This window comes from Salmo trutta, chromosome 4 (assembly GCF_901001165.1).
Source record: "Salmo trutta chromosome 4, fSalTru1.1, whole genome shotgun sequence".
Classification (NCBI taxonomy): domain Eukaryota; kingdom Metazoa; phylum Chordata; class Actinopteri; order Salmoniformes; family Salmonidae; genus Salmo; species Salmo trutta.
The window spans coordinates 7,230,331-7,236,330 of NC_042960.1; the positions used below are offsets into that span (position 1 = coordinate 7,230,331).

General features: G+C 42.9%; 1 protein-coding gene across 8 annotated transcripts in view; it reads right to left on the reverse strand.

Annotated features, from left to right (window-relative positions):
• Positions 1-6,000, reverse strand: part of LOC115191775 (type II inositol 3,4-bisphosphate 4-phosphatase-like) — a 206,949-nt gene that overhangs the window by 36,139 nt on the left and 164,810 nt on the right. The gene's annotated exons all lie outside the window — the stretch shown is intronic.

Below are 6,000 nucleotides of genomic sequence, written 5' to 3' on the forward strand. Positions count from 1 at the left end.
CTAGTAAAATCAAGGAGTGATGGAAGATTAGCTTTCCTCCTCGCTAGCCTTCCCCTCCGTGTTCGCTAGCGCCGGCGCCAGGCACCGGCAACAACGTCAACAACAAGGAACTATTCAATTACTCCTCGGTGAGCCCTCTCGCCTCCGAGGGGTAGCTACCTTCTTTGTTCTCAAATTCACAAGCTGCTGAATGCTGATGATCATCCAGCGCCAAGACGGCTCGCACCCCGGCACCTCAGATAAGGGCTCTCAGGAATAATTGAGTTAGCATCGCAATAAGCAATTCTATTACCACAGCAAACCACATGCAGTCTAATACGACACATGAGCAGAGATCCTTTGAACAGGCGAACAAGAGAACCAATGAGAGATGGAACAAATGAATGCGGCATACGTTAGTAAACGAAACCCACCTGGAGCATCTCTCCCCGTGCTGCCACTAACCTCCTGAAACATGACCCAGAGGGTAGAGAGGAATCTGTGCACCTCTCTGAGGTGAGAGAGGGTAGAGAGGAATCTGTGTACCTCTCTGAGGTGAGAGAGGGTAGAGAGGAATCTGTGTACCTCTCTGAGGTGAGAGAGGGTAGAGAGGAATCTGTGTACCTCTCTGAGGTGAGAGAGGAATCTGTGTACCTCTCTGAGGTGAGAGAGGAATCTGTGCACCTCTCTGGGGTGAGAGAGGGTAGAGAGGAATCTCTGAGGTGAGAGAGGGTAGAGAGGAATCTCTGAGGTGAGAGAGGGGAAGGTGGCACTTGGAGGATGTTGGAGGGCTTGTACGGAAACAGTGTGAGACTGGCGTCTTTGTCCCCTAGTGGTTATCTAGACAGTAGTTGCTCCTGGAAGACCTCTGTGTTTTCAGGGTTCTGTTTCAGCTTTATATCTGGCAAAGTGATCTGATAAGGAACAATCTGTATGTATGTATATTAACTGAACAGAACAAAAACCCCTGCTAGCACTGGGAGTCATAGAGGCCTGGTTTTGGCAGACAGCCTTTCTTGTAGGGCCTTATCATACTGGGTTATGGTGGTTGTTGAAAAGAGCATGTGTGAACAAACAGTTACAGAGTGGGATTACATTCCATTCACTAATTGCCTATCAGGTACAGTATATAGACTCCATTATAACTGTCAATTAATCATTTGAGAGCGGTATAACTCTGGATTGAAATACATAACATGATTAACATTTGGTGCAAGTTCACATTTACATCAATTAGAAGAAAATTTTATCAACATGGATACTCGCGCGCAAAAAAATGCACGCATGCACACACTTCCCCACAACCCAACCCCACACACTTCCCCACAACCCAACCCCACCCACTTCCCCACAACCCAACCCCACCCACTTCCCCACAACCCAACCCAACCCCACACACTTCCCCACAACCCAACCCAACCCCACACACTTCCCCACAACCCAACCCCACACACTTCCCCACAACCCAACCCCACACACATCCCCACAACCCACCCAACCCCACCCACTTCCCCACAACCCAACCCAACCCCACACACTTCCCCACAACCCAACCCCACACACTTCCCCACAACCCAACCCCACACACTTCCCCACAACCCAACCCCACCCACTTCCCCACAACCCAACCCCACACACTTCCCCACAACCCAACCCAACCCCACACACAAATCAGTGAAGCATAAAACCTCAATAGGATCAAAACTCCCACAGAAAGCCAAAAGGAACTTAAAATGCCAAAATCCATATTCAAATAGAAATGTGCTCATCTTCCACAACGTTCATTTGCAATCGATGGAAGACATTTGGTATTCATTGGCTTTTCTGGGGTGACTGAACAATGCATGGTGAGAGACATGGTATTTCACACTCTGGTCATATTTGCTCTTCTTAACAGCGGGGTCAAGGGACCAAGCTATTTGACTGCGACAAAGCCCATCCAGAGCCATTGTTATTGTATTAGGATTAGACTAACAATGACTCAGATAGCTGATAGTCTAATAGACTAACTCACAATGACTCAGATTGTTGATATTCTAATAGACTAACTCACAATGACTCAGATAGTTGATATTCTAATAGACTAACTCACAATGACTCAGATAGTTGATAGTCTAATAGACTAACTCAATGACTCAGATAGTTGATAGTCTAATAGACTAACTCACAATGACTCAGATAGCTGATAGGCTATTAGACTAACTCACAATGACTCAGATAGTTGATATTCTAATAGACTAACTCACAATGACTCAGATAGCTGATAGTCTAATAGACTAACTCACAATGACTCAGATAGTTGATATTCTAATAGACTAACTCACAATGACTCAGATAGCTGATAGGCTATTAGACTAACTCACAATGACTCAGATAGTTGATATTCTAATAGACTAACTCACAATGACTCAGATAGCTGATAGGCTATTAGACTAACTCACAATGACTCAGATAGTTGATAGTCTCCGGGTTTATTCTCTCTCTTCAGTTGTTTGCATTTCGAGTAGATTTGAAAGTTGTGAACCATCCTTAGGGGAGGATTGTCTATACTGTGCTGTGTGATGCATTTGAAGATGTTGCGTCTGACAGAAAATACTCTAAGGATCGGTTTCTCAGACAGAGAGTCCACTAAACACACTGTACAATATCAGATGAATGTGTGTTCTAATCCAGGACTTGGTTTAAACTGCCTCCGGTGAAAGAAAAGCAAATTTAAAATCGCTCGCTTTGTTATCTTATTCTACTTTTGCTCACCTCTCAATCTCACGTGAGAACTTCACTTCACTCTGGTTCTCACTTTCACCTACTGTGGAGATCTAAGGACCGGAAATCCCCTGAGAGAAAGAAATATTGAGTTCTTCAATACATCTGTGATCTCAACTGAGGGAAAAGTGCAAGTCAGAGGTGAAATGCTTACGGTTGGAGGAGTGTTTTTTATGTGTGATACTGTATGTTTGATCTAAAGCAGATGAAAAAACTGCAAGAGGAGGAGTGGTTTTTATGTGTGATACTGTATGTTTGATCTAAAGCAGATGAAAAAACTGCAAGAGGAGGAGTGGTTTTTATGTGTGATACTGTATGTTTGATCTAAAGCAGATGAGATCTAAAGCTATACGCTCACCACTGATTTGAAGAGGATGAGAGGAGTTGTCTGTACTATACTGTATGATTAGGGTTATAAATCTACTGGTCATTTACCAAAGTTACTGGAATCTTCGGTAACGCTGGTAATTAACAGGTCGTCTACGGTAACGCTGGTAATTAACAGGTCGTCTACGGTAACGCTGGTAATTAACAGGTCGTCTACGGTAACGCTGGTAATTAACAGGTAACGCTGGTAATTAACAGGTCATCTACGGTAACTATGGAAATTAACAGGTCGTCTATGGTAACTATGGAAATTAACAGGTCATCTATGGTAACTATGGAAATTAACAGGTCATCTATGGTAACTCTGGTAAGTTATACTTGAATAATAAAAAAGACTCATATAAAGTATAATTTGTTTATATCTGTGTCCATATTGTCCATGAGTTTCTAGTGGATATGGATCAAGAGAAAATAGTCAAACTAATTTTAAAAAATCAACAATGGCATGCATTTCAATTAACGCTGCAACTCCTTCTACTATTGACTTTTTTCACAATTGCCACCAGTTTGGCAGCGAAACATTTAAAACAAAGACATAGACATAGTCGAAATAAAAAAATATATCAAGAATATTTCATGCTGAAACCCACACCAATGGTATTCACCAAGTTGATGGTTTATATTTAGGATAATGTTTTACGGTTTTATCAATCTTTATATATTTTTGAAATCATCTTATTATTTTATATATGTTCACATGTGATAAGGCCACACAGAGGGCCAGAGATAATTACAGACACCTGCGATAATCTGAAGTACCTGTATAAAATTCCCCCAAAACCTTGAAAGCTACCAAAAGTCTGGTAGTTTACTGATACACTTAGAACGTTTCCAGTAATATACCCTCCCTTTGCAAACCTACACTACCGGTCAAAAGCTTTAGAACACCTACTCATTCAAGGGTTTTTCTTTCTTTTTCACCTGGGATCCTTTTCCAACAGTCTTAAAGGAGTTCCCACATATGCTGAGCACTTGTTGGCTGCTTTTCCTTCACTCTGTCGTCCGACATAGCAAACTATCTCGATTTGGTTGAGGTCGGGGGATTGTGGAGGCCAGGTCATCTGATGCAGCACTCCATCACTCTCCTTCTTGGTAAAATAGCCCTTACACAGCCTGGAAGTGTGTTGGGTCATTGTCCTGTTGAAAAACAAATGATAGTCCCACTAAGCGCAAACCAGATGGGATGGTGTATCACTGCAGAATGCTGTGGTAGCCATGCTGGTTAAGTGTGCCTTGAATTCTAAATAAATCACAGACAGTGTCACCAGCAAAGCACCCCCACACCATCACACCTCCTCCTCCATGCTTCACGGTGGGAACCACACATGTGGAGTTCATCCATTCAACTACTCTGCGTCTCATAAAGACACAGCGGTTGGAACCAAAAATGTCAAATTTGGATTCCAGACCAAACAACACATTTCCACCGGTCTAATGTCCATTGCTCATGTTTCTTGGCCCAGGCAAGTCTCTTCTTCTCATTGGTGTCCTTTAGTAGTGGGTTCTTTGTAGCAATTCGACGATGAAGGCCTGATTCACACAGTCTCCTCTGAACAGTTGATTTTTAGATGTGTCTGTTACTTGAACTTTGTAAAGCATTTATTTGGGCTGAAATTTCTGAGGCTGGTAATTCTAATGAACTTACCCTCAACAGCAGAGGTAACTCTGGGTCTTCCATTCCTGTGGCGGTCCTCATGAGAGCAAGTTTCATCATAGCGCTTGATGGTTTTTGCGATTGCACTTGAAGTCCAAATAGGGCTATCTTCTGTATACCACCGCTACCTTGTCACAACACAACTGATTGGCTCAAATGCATTAAGAAGATATTCCACAAATTAACTTTTAAGAAGGCACACCTGTTAATTGAAATGCATTCCAGGTGACTATGTCAGGAAGCTGGTTGAGAGAATGCCAAGAGTGTGCAAAGCTGTCAAGGCAAAGGGTGGCTATTTGAAGAATATGAAATATAAAACATATTTTGATTTCTTTAACACTTTTTTGGTTACTACATGATTCCATATGTGTTATTTCATAGCTGTGATGTCTTCACTATTATTCTACAATGTAGAAAATAGTCAAAATAAAGAAAAACTCTGGAATGAGTTGGTGTTCTAAAACTTTTGACCGGTAGTGCATGTATGGTACTTCCTACTTAATTAAAGGAGAAACATGTACAGAGAAGAGAAAGATGTTGAATGGAAATATAGACTGGGAGAAGTGTATGACCTCATAGGTACGCCTGGTAGGCACGCCTGGTAGGCACGCCTGGTAGGCACGCCTGGTAGGCACGCCTGGTAGGCACGCCTGGTAGGCACGCCGTATCCAATGTAATTTAACACAGGACGTTTTTCTGCCCAAACAAGGCAATCCTCTTATACTGTAATAATGCATAGAAGATAATAGTAATAGGTATTCTGCGCTTTTGGATATAAGCATCAGTTCCCAGAAGGCAGGAGATGAATTGACGCATCGTTCTTTCACTGATCACCATCATCACCACCAGTAGCAGCAGTAGCAGTAATTACACAGGATCTGGGAACCCGTAGATCGTTGCAGATCTTTCTTTGTTTCATAGTGTGGGTTTTCTGTTTTAAACTCCCCCCTATCCCTTTCCCTAAGGGGAGTCACAGCATCCCCCCGGCCCAGTGACAACCCTCCTCCATAGCCTTGAATCCAAGATGACAATTGTGAAATAGTCAGTTTGGATCCCAGGCTAACTTCTCCCCCCACTGCTCATCTCACTCCCAGACTCTCTGGAGGAGAAGTCTCTGTGTGTGAGACGCTGGCAGTGGGAGCTGTCCTTGGTGAGCAACGTGACTCTGGATCAAACCTCTCTGTGCTTTCATTAGGGTCTCTCTCCTCTCTCATCTC